We start from the raw sequence: 14,603 nt of genomic DNA, 5'->3' as shown, positions 1-14,603 counted from the left end.
GGAGGGTCAGAATAGTTTCTAGTAGACCCTGCAGAAGGAGACTGTTTGGGAGTTTATGTGCTATTTTAGTTATTTTAGTTTTGTCTTAGCCTTATTTTTATTTATTTGAAGAATTAGATAATAAAAATATACAATCACATATTTGCTTTCATACACATATATACAATTTAGGTTTAAATTCCAGTTCTGGGAGACCTTGAACAAGTTATTTAACCCCTTTATGTGTCAGTATCTTCTTCTGTGAAATGGAAATAATTAAACTTACCCAATGGAGTTATGAGGATTCAATGAGTTGAGGAATATAAATCACTTAGCTCAAGACTTAGCACACAGAAAGCATTTAATAAGGAGTTTTTAACCTTAAATTTGTGTCAGCAACAACTAAAACTAAAAAACAATAGTGTCCTGGGCCATCTTATATAGGTCCTGGGCCAATATATCAAATCTGAATATCTGAGTACTATCTTGGTATATAGCACAGATGAAAATTATTGCAATAAAATTCAATATTTATCACTGATTATTATCAGTTACTATTAACATTAATATATGCGGTGAAACAAAACACTTGTATCTGATTAGCCTTAGTCTAGAGGCTACGTATGTGGGATAATGCATTTTTTCAAGCATTTTTATGTGTAATTGTAATGTTTGGGGCTATATGATTTGAATTGTGGTGTATAAAAATCTATGAAATAATGTTGTATTGCAATGGCTATTTGTGTGCATACACGTGTATGTGTATATTTCCCTGGGGTGAATGCAGAAGTTTGAGATGGCTGGTGTTATATGAAAGCTGTATTTAAGAAAAATTGTTCATGTACTAGAATAAGGTCAAACCACAAGTGAGCTGAACTTCACCATCTATTAACAAACGAAAATAAAACATTTATTACATTGTCCACTCCTGCTTTTTTTATATTTATGGTATATTCCAAGGAGATTTCCCTGTTGGGATAAAATTTCAGAAGCAGAGAGGGGAAAGCAGGGTGAAGTTTAAATAAAAAATGTTTTATTATTGATTTGGTTGTTGCTGGAGATGACCATATAGATTGTGGAAATAATATAGTTTATTTTTTTCTTTTTTTATTGGCTCTACAAAGTAATAGCTTAGCATAGCTATTAGTTTATCCTGTAACTAACCTTTGAACTACTTTCTGAGTTGGTTGTTTTCCAGAAAGTACTATATTCGATAGAATAAACAATGAATGCTTTAAAAATAACGTTAAGTGCATTGAAGGAGAAGATCCTAAAGAAAAGAACTGCTTTTCCTCTGGTCTATGACATTTTATGGATTTGAAATTTTTTACTTTATTATTGTAGTCCTTGTAGTAACAAAATCCTCACTCTGACTAAAATTAGATATCTATCCATACATAGAGTTTATATTCTCAAATGGGTGGAGTGTTTTGTTTATTCATCATAATGGCAAAGAATGAAGAAAAAGCTTGATCAAAACAAAGTTTACAAAGGGATTAAATGTAATATGTAAAAGACTAGCCATTTTTCTTTTTGTTTCTAATGTGAATTATGACATGTGGGACTGTGGATAAGATCCATTGAAATTAATTAAGACCACAGAAATGTGTATATGTTCATAGTCATATATTTTATATAAATGCATTATCAGATCAGATCAGATCAGTTGCTCAGTTGTGTCCGACTCTTTGCGACCCCATGAATCACAGCACGCCAGGCCTCCCTGTCCATCACCAACTCCCGGAGTTCACTCAGACTCACGTCCATCGAGTCAGTGATGCCATCCAGCCATCTCATCCTCTGTCGTCCCCTTCTCCTCCTGCCCCCAATCCCTCCCAGCATCAGAGTCTTTTCCAATGAGTCAACTCTTCGTATCAGGTGGCTAAAGTACTGGAGTTTCAGCTTTAGCATCATTCCTTCCAAAGAAATCCCAGGGCTGATCTCCTTCAGAATGGACTGATTGGATCTCCTTGCAGTCCAAGGGACTCTCAAGAGTCTTCTCCAACACCACAGTTCAAAAGCATCAATTCTTTGGCATTATAGAGATAAGATAACTTGATAATAGGATTGCTAAGATATCCAACTAAGGACTAGAAAATGTTCCTCAAGTGACCACAGAAACTCTTCTTCAACTTAATTATGAACATACGTCTTAGGATTGAGAAGTTGCCTTTTTCAGGTCAAAGAAAGTTGATTAAGTAACTGTCACAGCATTTCTATCTTCCCTACTGCTGGTCAAAATATGGTAACCTTTTGGATCATTCAGTTCAGTTCAGTCGCTCAGTCGTGTCCGACTCTTTGTGACCCCATGAATCACAGCACGCCAGGCCTCCCTGTCCATCACCAACTCCTGGAGTTCACTCAGACTCACATCCATCGAGTCAGTGATGCCATCCAGCCATCTCATCCTCTGTCGTCCCCTTCTCCTCCTGTCCCCAATCCCTCCCAGCATCAGAGTCTTTTCCAATGAGTCAACTCTTCGTATGAGGTGGCCAAAGTACTGGAGTTTCAGCTTTAGCATCATTCCTTCCAAAGAAATCCCAGGGCTGATCTCCTTCAGAATGGACTGGTTGGATCTCCTTGCAGTCCAAGGGACTCTCAAGAGTCTTCTCCAACACCACAGTTCAAAAGCATCAATTCTTCGGCGCTCAGCCTTCTTCACAGTCCAACTCTCACATCCATACATGACCACAGGAAAAACCATAGCCTTGACTAGACGGACCTTTGTTGGCAAAGTGATGTCTCTGCTTTTGAATATACTATCTAGGTTGGTCATAACTTTCCTTCCAAGGAGTAAGCGTCTTTTAATTTGATGGCTGCAGTCACCATCCGCAGTGATTTTGGAGCCCAGAAAAATAAAGTCTGACACTGTTTCCACGGTTTCTCCATCTATTTCCCATGAAGTGATGGGACTGGATGCCATGATCTTTGTTTTCTGAATGTTGAGCTTTAAGCTAACTTTTTCACTCTCCACTTTCACTTTCATCAAGACGCTTTTGAGTTCCTCTTCACTTTCTGCCATAAGGGTGGTGTCATCTGCATATCTGAGGTGATTGATATTTCTCCCGGCAATCTTGATTCCAGCTTGTGCTTCTTCCAGTCCAGCGTTTCTCATGATGTACTCTGCATATAAGTTAAATAAGCAGGGTGACAATATACAGCCTTGATGTACTCCTTTTCCTATTTGGAACCAGTCTGTTGTTCCATGTCCAATTCTAACTGTTGCTTCCTGACATTAGCGACCAATATTGTCAATCAAGCATCATCAAACCCATAATGTGCTTATGGAGTATAAAGTCCCACATGATTAACATTTCCAAAACAAGTTTTCCTTTAATACCAGTCCAAAAAAGGGAAGATGCTCTTACATTCAATACCTTTGGAAAATAATGCATCTGTATTTTCCTCTTTGAGATTTACAATGTTTTTTGATTTATTAAAAGCTCTTCTTGTAAATAAAAATTAAAAAATTTGAAATTGTTGAAAATAATTTATTCCAAGTAAAATATTAACATCACTCAAAATTTCTGCTACATAGAACATATTCTGGTTCCTATGGAGCAAAATAATTACAGTGGCTCATGATATACACATAAGAAAAGGTATTTTATGGCTCCACCAGCTGGGCTAAGACGAGCTCACCAGGAGATGGGAATTTTTAGGAAGTGTGTGCAATCAAGTCATCTTGATATAGAAGAACCAGAGAAAACCCAGGGCTATAGCTGATTCATTGGTGCTGAGTGTCAGGCCTTCAGGGCTAGGTGAAGGTCACAATGGGACAGTCAAGAATGTGGGAAAACTTAGGAGTATTGAAGAGGTGGTGGTGGTGGCAGTTTAGTCACTAAGTTGTCTTCAACTCTCGCGACCCCATGGACTGTAGCCCACCAGGCTCCTCTGTGGATTTCCCAGGCAAGCATACTGGAGTGGACTGCCATTTCCTTCTCCAGGGGATCTTCCTGACCCAGGGATTGAACCTGTGTCTCCTGTATTGCAGGCAGTTTCTTTACCATTGAGCCACCAGGGAAGCCACAAGACTTAAATGTGGGAAACAGGAGTTGGTCAATTTTTAACAAGAAAAATCTCACTGCAAGAGTGCTAGAAGTCCTTTTTGATGTGATGTCTATTACAGAGTTTAGAAATGGCCTGGATAAAATCTTTAGGACTTAGCTGATAGACCCTTACTTCACAAAGATTGAAGAAAATCATAGGAAATAAGTGTTGCGATCTGTACACCCATGTCAACACCTCTAGTATTTCACATTTTCAGCAGACAGGGGCTATGGTAGCTGCCGTGTAAGTTAGATGACCCTAAGAAGTTCTCCAACACCTTTTGATGGCATGATTAGGAATCAAAATTGGTGGTGCTTCTGTTGGGATTTCCAAAGAATAAATAATATGACTGAAGTTAGTCAATAGGTCTACAGAGTTATACTAGGAGACAGATAGGGTTGTGGAAGACTTTTGCAAAGTATGCCAACCAGAAAACTTTCAATAGAGCAAGGAACAGCAATGAAAATAATCTAAATGGCAATCCATGAACTTCTATATAGTAGAAACAATGTTCTGAAGTATACATGCCAGGGTTACTGGAGATTTTCAACTGCTTTAACCAAGGGCAAAACTTCGTTGATGTTGGTATATGAAGAATGGCTCTGAAACAATAACTTGGTGATTATTTTCACTTTTGGGAAATGGTCTGGACTTAAGGATATGATCTAAGTTCAGTTTATCTTTGCAGTCTCAGAATGTAACACTCCTAGCACGTAATAGGCATAATCTAACGCCAGTATGTGTTTATGTGGATTAATGTTCAATTTATAAGGTTATCTGAAGTAATGCAATTATGAGCAGGAAAGGTAAAATATTGATGTGTGTTAGAATACCCTGACATGTGTTTTAAACCTTATAACAAGACTGTGATTACTAAACAGTTCAGTTTGATAGATTTGTTGTATGCTTGTCAAAAACTTGTAGAGTTTTTGGACAACTGGCCTTGTTTCTAAGATCCTATACATATATGTATCCTATATAAGATCCTATAAATAGTGACTATACAAAAATTGAAGAGCAACCATAATGAGTTCACAATGTAATAAGACCGTTTTTAACCTTTTGATCTTTTCTATATATATATATAAATTGGATAGTTCCTTCTTTGAAAATGTAATACAGCAATAAAGCAAATATATCCATAGCTTTCATGCATTAAGATGGCCTTTATGTAAATGGGGATGAAAAGTCAGACTTTCAAATGTATGCATTCCCTTTTTAACTGTATAGTCTCCTCCATTCAGAAATCTCTTTCTGTATCTTGGAACTCTATGAATAAACAGATGGCCTGGGTTGGAAGGATTTTACCTGTGAACCACACTCATATGGAGACACCACCATAAATATAAAAAGCTGATGCAGACAAGTATGTGTAAGGCCTTCAGGCATTCCCTGAACTTTGGTGGGGCTGGACTCCCTGGGCACTCATTGTCCTATGCAACTTTTCCTTTTATCACTTGTCTTTTTTTGTTTCCTTGTTCTTGATCCTGGCCAGTCTTCATGTTCATTTTGGTTTTTCTTGTTTTTAATGTCAATCAGGAGTTTTGATTTTGATTTCTAATAGATCTCTTATTGGATAGTTTGGTTTTATATTATTGACCATGAATTGGACTCAAATTTGATTGATAACTTTTTACCATGAAAATCTTTAATGCCTTTCGCTGAAAAGATTTCCTCACCCACCTGTAGAGTGTCTCTCAGGAGCAAATATGGAGGAATTCATCCTTTTATTTCTCTCTGTTGTCACTTCTTCCCATCATGGTGTTCTGTCTTTCCCCCTTTCTCTTTCTCTTCCTTCTTACCCCTTGCTTCTTCCTCTCATTCTTCAAATCACTGGGGCTCCAAACTCATTACATTTTCAGTTTTTTATACTGAAGTGAATAAATTTGTTCTAAAATTAGTAGCCTCAGTTAACAGATAAAGGAACAAAAGATGTATACAAGGAATAAAAAGTGGTAGCAGAGAAATAGATGGAGTTCTGAACATCATTCTATTTCTCTGCCTTTTTCTACATTAAACTCTTTCTTCCTGCATCTGGACCCTCACCCAGGCATAGCTAGCCACACTATTCTTCAAGTAATGCTTTAAAAGTCATTTCTTCAGAGACATTTCCCCTTACCTTCTAGACTTCGACTTTTATATGACTGAATTATACCCTATAGACTGAATGTCTCAAATTTAATTAATAGTCTAGATGTATTGATAGAGAAAACAGTGGGCTCAAATGCCATTCTTCCAGAAATTTTGGGCAGTTCCCAGGCAATCAGAAATGTGTGACAAGTTCCTTCAGTACAGAAGATGCTGTGGTAGGCAGCCTGTAAATTGGCTTCTAAGATCCCCGCCTTGTGGAATTTGTGCCCCCACAAGCCTTGTGTGTGGGCTAGACATCGTGACTCACTTCTAAAGAATAGGATTGGGAGGGGGGGATGATTTGGGAGGATGGCATTAAAACATGTATAATATCATAAAAAAAAGAGAAAGAAAAAAAAAAGAATAGGATTCAGCAAAAGTGATGAGGTGTCTCTTCTGAAATTAGGTTACACAAAGACTGTGACTTTCATCTTACTGGTTCTCTCATGGTCTTCCTCTCATTATCTCTCTCTCTGAGCCCTCGCCTTGAGGGAAGCCAGATGCCATGCTGTGAGTGCCCTGTGGAAAGGGTGCATGACAGGAATTGATGTTTGTAGCCAACAGCTAGCAGTATCTTGAGGCTTACTGCCAGTCAGGTGAGTGGGCTTGAGAGACCTTCCCTTGGTTCATCCTTGAGATGTAACTCTGAGAATCTTGAGCCATGGGACTCAGCTAAGCCAAGCCTGGATTTCTTAACCACAGAATCACTGAGATAATAAGTGTTTATTGTTTTAAGTCATGAAGTTTTGAGTTTGGGGATAAATTCTTACACAGCTGTAGATAAACAATATAGATTTTTCTGGAAGTGGGTTGAAGCTGGAAGGATATTGAGAAGCAGGTTAGAGAAAGCCTAAGTTCCTTGAACACCCAGGACAATTTCATCTGTATCCTACAAATTACATCTAACAAGAAAGCATTAACAATAACCTCTATTAAATGTAACAAAGGACATTTGATAGTGTTTTCACACACACAAAAATGCTGATATTAAGGTACCTTAAGTACTGTGGATATTCAAGCTAGTGAATATCTGTTATTTCACATAGTGGTAGCCTTTTATATATGTAATTTCATCCTTCTCAGACCATATAATGTACACCTCACATGACGGATGTGTATGGTGATTTGATGTAGGGCAGGATGCTCTTCTATAGCTTTTTATGAGGTTCTGAATCTTCCCATTAACTTTTTATGGATATATCTGGCTCAAATCTGTGCCTGTGAATAAATGATCATATTTTCTTTTCTCTCTAATGGAGGCAATGCAACTCACTTCAAATCTTGATTCTGTTTACTAAACAATTTCCATTATAAATAAACACATTAGGTTATGCATAATGTTCTTGACAGTTTGACTATCTGATCATAGTACAAAGGTATATACCTTTTGCAAAGTCTTGAACTAAATCCATTTAGTGTTTTTTCTTTACTTTAGTGGGGGAGAAAATTGTTACTTATCCTGAAGGAATTCTTACTCATGGGTAAGGGAGAAAAGGATATTCATTGTTTAAGTGACTAAAGACATTTGAGTGGAGATATAATGTGTTATTTTATAGATGGCATTCCTTTGGAAGTAAGCATAATTAAATCTTTTAATGTATCATCAGGTAATGTATATATGTGTATATGTACATTATCTCTCTTTTTCTCTGTTCCTCTCTCTCACATATATCGTAATATAATGCTGCTGCTGCTGCTAAGTCGCTCAGTCGTGTCCGACTCTGTGCGACCCCATAGACGGCAGCCCACTAGGCTCCTCTGACCCTGGGATTCTCCAGGCAAGAATACCGGAGTGGGTTGCCATTTCCTTCTCCAATGCACGAAAGTGAAAAGTGAAAGTGAAGTCTAGTGGGACAAAAAGGTAAATATGAGGAAATGCTCTTGGTTCTACTGGCATGTGATTATTTAGTAGAATGTCAGTAACTTGGTAGCAACATGGTTCAACTTTCCAGCATCAATCATTTCTGCTTCCATCACCACCAAGGACTTATATGTATACTTTAAAAATTACCTTTATAAAGGAAAATTACATACATAAACAATCTGAGCAGTAGGTAAGGTAGAGTGCTATTTAGGTGATGTACTTTGAATAAAAGTCTCTGATCAGAAATATCTTCCTCTATGAATGCCACTAGTCCTAAATTTAAAAATTTCACATAAACTTAAGTATCTTTCAAGAAGCTGTATGTTTCAACTAGGTTAAGCTATCACTCTAAAGGGAGTTATCCAACAATTAGCTTGTTGAAAGAGAACGTGAAAGTGAAGTCACTCAGTCGTGTCTGACTCTTTGTGACCCCATGGACTGTAGCCTACCAGGTTCTTCTGTCCATGGCATTTTCCAGGCAAGAGTACTGGAGTGGGTTGCCATTTCCTTCTCCAGGGGATCTTCCCGACCCAGGGATCGAACCTGGGTCTCCTGCATTGCAGGCAGATGCTTTACTGTCTGAGCCACCAGGGAAGCCCAGTTAGCTTGTTAGCAGGAATTAGCTAGTTTATGGGAATAATTGCTACTCATCGTTATTCTGTAGAAAAAGGACACAGACTGTCAAGTTTGATGGCAGTGGTTAGAACCAAGGAATTGTATTTAGGGTTACTGAGTCTTGTAACCCAGCTACCCCTGTTCTCCATTGCTCAGGGCCCTGGAAAGCTAGGAAGAGGACAAGAAAGAGCAAGGTGGTACTAAAAAAGTGGCATAGCATGTTTTAAAGACACATTATCTTTTTATCAATCTTGTTTAGAGCTGAAATTTGTTACATTTTTCCTTTGTGGTTAAATATAAACAACTTATAGATAAAGCCTGTATGAGGAAAGCCCCCGTAAGGAAAGACCCTATTGCCTTAATAACTTAATTATAATGAAGAACTCATTTTTCAGATTGATTCTGATCATTTTCAAGTGCATATTACATGGTTTCACTACTACTTTTAATGGTTTAGTAGACATCAGGTGCAAAAAGGGTTTCCCAGGTGGCTCAGTGGTAAAGAATCCACTTGCCAATGCAGGTGACAGAGGAGATGCAGTTTTGATCCCTGGGTCAAGATCACCTGGAGGAGGAAATGACAACCCACTCCAGTGTTCTTGCCTGGAGAATTCCATGGGCAGAGGAGCCTGGTGGGCTACAGTCCATGGGGTAGCAAAGAACTGGATATGACCAAGTGACCGAGCACACGCGTGCTCACACACATACACACAGGTGCATAAAACTGGATTATCCATAATCTTTGGTCACTGTTAGTCCATTCATGACTTCTTCCTTTCCTTCCTCTCTCCCTCCTTTCTTTTTTTCCTCCCTTTCTCCCTCCTCCCTGCCTTTCTCTCTCCCTCCTTCATTTATGTAATGAATTAGGCAACACAAAAATTGAGACCTTGACAACAACTTCTCTCTGGCTGTGCGGCCCTCTGCAGCATCCTCACTCTGTCTTTTCCTACCTAACATAATCACCATCCCAAGTCTTGTGTTTATTGTTCTCTTGCTTTGCTTTTTGTATCATTTTATCCCATTTAACTGTATTTCTAAAAAGAATATATCTATATTTTAATTATTTTAACTTTAAAGGGATCACGCTTTATGTAGTCATTTGTGGCTTTTAAAATCTAATATAAAATTAAGATTATCCATATTGTTGCACTGTAAACAGCTGTAGAGTATAATCATTCATTTTGATTTCTGCATAATAGTTTGCAGATTAAAGAAATATCCAGTTGAATAGTCTCCTTTCTCTACTCTTTACCTCTTCTCCTTACCTCTCCTCTCACTTTTCTTTCTCTTGTTCTCCCTGTATTCCTGTTCTCTCTCCAATTCACAACTTTTTAATTACAGCTGTTACATATTTCCATCTGCAAGTCCTGTAGACACCAACTACATTTCCAAAACAGATTTTCTCTTCACATTCCTTCTCTCCCCACAATTCCCCATCAGAGCCCTGAGACAAATGCCCAGCATTCCAAGAAAGAGAATTTGAAAATAACTGAATAAGGCAGTTACCAGATGCATGCATATATTAGAACTCTATTAGTTCACTTCAGTGGGTGTCAAACTTCATCAGAAACACCTGTGACTTGCTAAACCACAGGTTGCCGGACCCCACCCCAGGGTTTCTGATTCAGTGAATCTGGGGTGGAGTCTGATGATTTGCATGCCTAAGCTCCCAGGTGATGCTAATTTTGAGAAGTACTAGTATAGACTTCCCTGGTGGCTCAGACAGGAGACTCAGTTGGATCCCTGGGTTGGGAAGATCCCCTGGAGAAGGAAATGGCAACCCAGTCCAGTATTCTAGCCTGGAGACAGCCCAGGCAGCCAGTTACAACTAAAGTGCTAGCGTGCATGTGTGTGTGTGTATGCGTGCACCCTCACGCGTGCGTGCAGGCACACACTCACACTCTGTACATTTAAAACATTTTTTGAAGTACTCCATGACCCAAACCTTGTATTAGTCTCATAGAATGAAGCACCTTTCAGGATATGTTTGAAAGCTGACCTCCAGTTGATCTGGCTAACAATCCAATAATCTTTCAATTATGCAAGACAAAAATATATTGGTCCTTTCTTTGAACTTTATAAATTTAAATTTACACTTGCCTTTCTTGTATATTCATCAAGGAAATTTCATTTCCTGAAATTAAAAAAAGAACAAGTTTTAAAGTAGTGCCATTTATTTTCATACTTTTGTGGGACACATTCTGATTATCTTCTTTAACTTCTACCTACAGATATACCTCCCTAATTTACCTAACAGATATGATTCTGATTGACTGCATGTAGTACACAGTTCTACACACCTAAAAATATTTTAAATGCACTAAGCAAGCTACCTCTTTAGAAAACTTATGTTAAAAAGTCCTTCTGAACTGTGCATAATTATTCTCCAATTTTTATCTTCTGTAAATTTAGGATTTTGTGTATAATGTCTTCTTGAATGACAGCAAATATGCCCATGAGAAATACAACAATCTTATAGATGCATTAGGAAGGAATGTGGTAAGAGAAATAGTGACTTCCCTTGGATACCCATGTGCAATTTTAATGACCAAAGTTGTCCATTTTCATTGTATGTCATGTGCAACTACAGGCCTATCTTTCCCCAGCTCATAAATGCTACTGATTTGCATCTTCCTGGCTGCTACAATATACCCATAAACCTCTCTTTGAAGAAACACAGCTTCCATCAAAACAAGTCTTTAAAAATATTTACCAAGCTGTAATAAACAACACTCCTCCAATGTGCTACATATAAAAAAATAACCTCTTGATGGACAATGTCAGTTTTATTTTCACTAATTAGGCTCTGCACATTTGCCAACACTAGTAAATTATATGGTCAACCAAGCTTATGAAAATAAAGCTTTTTTTTTTAATTTGAAGAGATGATCTATATTCTCTTCTTGGTTATTCCGATAGATAAAATATCATCTCTTCAAAACTGTTCCCTTGGCACTATGAGGATATATAGTTTAGTAAATAGAAATGTACCAGATCAAATTATATTGCCTTTAGCAAATAATAGCAAGGTTAAGCTTCTTGGTACAGACTAGGTTGTTCAATACATTTATTAATTTGTGCTATTCAAAGTAAGAATTCAAATAGCACAGTAAACATTTTGGCTGGAGTGGGAAATGGATTGCTGCTATACCAGGACTGAAGACAACCTGGAAACCTGAGCAGTGTAGCCATGGGGCAGACATAGATTTGAGCCAGAATGAGTCTGCTAATAGCAATGGGTGCATTGACTGCATTTGGGAAATCTATCTGCTGATTGATCTATCTCATAAAAACAAAAGAAACAAACAACAGGAGTAATCTTAATACGAATTAAGCATAAATAATAGAAATAACCATAAGTGAACAATTTCTGATGATTTACCATACATGAGCTATTTCAATTATGGCTTTCTGAAAAATTCTTCATCTTTTCTGCGGCTGCCGCTGCTAAGTCGCTTCAGTCGTGTCCGACTCTGTGCGACCCCATAGACGGCAGCCCACCAGCCTCCCCCGTCCCTGGGATTCTCCAGGCAAGAACACTGGAGTGGGTTGCCATTTCCTTCTCCAAAGCATGAAGGTGAAAAGTGAAAGTGAAGTCACTCAGTTATCTTTTCTAATTACCCACAAAAATACTTGTTGCCCTGTGTATTTTTCCCCTGTATTTCTTTCTTGCTCACCTTTTCTTCTTTCATCTTTCTCACTTCTCTCTTTCTCCACTACATTTTCTCTTTCTTATCTTAAATTTCTTCTTTTCTTTCCCTTTTTACATCCCTCTCTGCACATCCCTCTTTTTTGTTCTTCCTTTCATGTCAAGCATTGACCAAGTATTGAACACAGGAAACAAAAGATGTGCTGGTTTCTGTCTTAGACTTCCTCAGTGAAGTATAAAAAGAAAACGTACAATAATGTTAAGGAAGAGAAACTATAAAAGAAATATACTGTTGTTTAGTTATTAAGTTGTGTCTGAATCTTTTGTGACCCCATAGACTGTAGCCTACTAGGCCCCTCTGTCTATGGGATTTCCCAGGCAAGAATACTGGAGTGGTTTGCCATTCTTCCTTCTTCAGGGGATGTCCCTGACCCAGGGATTGAATCTGCATCTCCAGCCTTGGCAGGCAGATTCTTTACCACTGAGCCACCAGGGAGGCCCATAAAGAACTAGAGGGACTTATATAATTCATCTTCAAGCGTGTGGTAGAGTAGTTGACATAATTTTGTAGCTGGATTCACTCTTTCACAAAACAGGCTTCATCATTTATTACCTGTGAAATAGTCTCCTAATGGTCTCTGCATAGTCCCTACCAGTCTGTGCTGTCCACGGCTGTTCGCACGTATCATATTTCTCACTAGGTTAATATCCTTAATTTCAAGCAAATCACTCATTCATACCCCCAATGATGAAAATATTGCTCTTTTCTGCCTGTGGGGGAAGTAAAAAACTCTTAATGTAGCAAATATATCTATCACACTGGTCCATGCTGGCTTTCATTTTTAATCCCTTCTGTGCGGTGGCTTCCTCCTTCCACCTATTCATCTCTTATTCATTCTTTGAATCACCTTAGATATTCTTTGTACTTTCCCTTTTAAGCCTTTTCTGATTTCTTGTTAATCTTGAGTTTGTTGCTTCTTGCTCCTGAAGGTGTTTGGTGTTTTTTTTTTTAATTTTAATGTAATTTAATTTTGCTTTTTAATGCTTCTTTTAAAGCACATTCTTGTCCTCAGTATAATGTAGTTATTTTATTTTTCATCATAAAGTTAATATATGCCTTTTATATCATTGTTCTTCTAGAATGTTTTCTATGCATAAATTTTATAATTTATTACATCACTTTTAAAATAAACAAGCCTCTTCTTGAGAGATTTAATAAATTTTAATTTATATATATATTTTAAGGTTCACATCTCTTTTTATTTTTTAACTTAAAATTTTTGTAATACATATATTTTTCATAATATTTAATCTTTTTTATAGAGCTGAAATTTATTTTAGATCCAAATTGATTATAGATTATAATTTCCAAAGAGATAAACAATTCTGCTAAAATATATGTTGATTTTTTTCTTCACTGTCTGGGTATTGCATTATATTTTTCAAGTGGATTGCTTGGGAATCCTTACAAAACCCTGCAAGACAGATGTGTTCAAGCTTATTTAACAGATGAGGAATCTCAAATTCTGAGAAGTTAACCATTTGTTCAAGGTCAAACAAGCTGTGGTGTTAATATGGGGTTCATGTTTTATTATAATGTCAATAGTTACAGTTTCTTGTTCACTAGGAAACCTAAATGTAAGATTAGTCTTCTTTCCTTATTTCTTTCCAAAACTCTATTTTTGATTTTTACCTGATCTTTATTTCTTATCAACATTAGAAATATTGCTAAGTTTTTTAAAAATCACAATATAATTCTGATTGGATTTTGTGTATTATGTGCATATGAATTAATTAGGGAAAGTAACTCGTTGCCTGCAAATGAGAAGATACAGACTTTTAAATATATTTTTGTATACATGCTGAAGTTTTAGGAATCAAGTATTACAATGTCTATAACTTTCTTCTAAATGCCTTAACAAAAAACAGAAAAAATATACAATATATAGATGTAAGGACAAAATGAGAGAGAAAAATTTGCGCCAAAATTTTAAAATTGAGAGATTTGATTTAAAAAAATGGAGATATTTATTGTATTATTCTGGTAACTTTTTTTGTAGGTATAAAAGTTTCCAAAATGAACAGCTAAAAAAACCTTAAACTTGGTCAATTTATTGAGTTATCTTATGAATTCTAAGCTTTTGTGTTGAGTTTCTTTTGTGGTAAGACTCTAGGTATATAACCATATCAATTGTAAATCATCAAAATTTTGTCTTGTATTTTCTAACAGTAAATCTCTTATTACTGCTTTATATCTTTTTGAAATTAGACAAAAATTTTAAGAATTCTGTTAAATGAAAACATCAGAGGTCATTT

This window comes from Bubalus kerabau, chromosome 10 (assembly GCF_029407905.1).
Source record: "Bubalus kerabau isolate K-KA32 ecotype Philippines breed swamp buffalo chromosome 10, PCC_UOA_SB_1v2, whole genome shotgun sequence".
Taxonomy (NCBI): domain Eukaryota; kingdom Metazoa; phylum Chordata; class Mammalia; order Artiodactyla; family Bovidae; genus Bubalus; species Bubalus kerabau.
Note: the sequence above shows the minus strand (reverse complement) of the source record.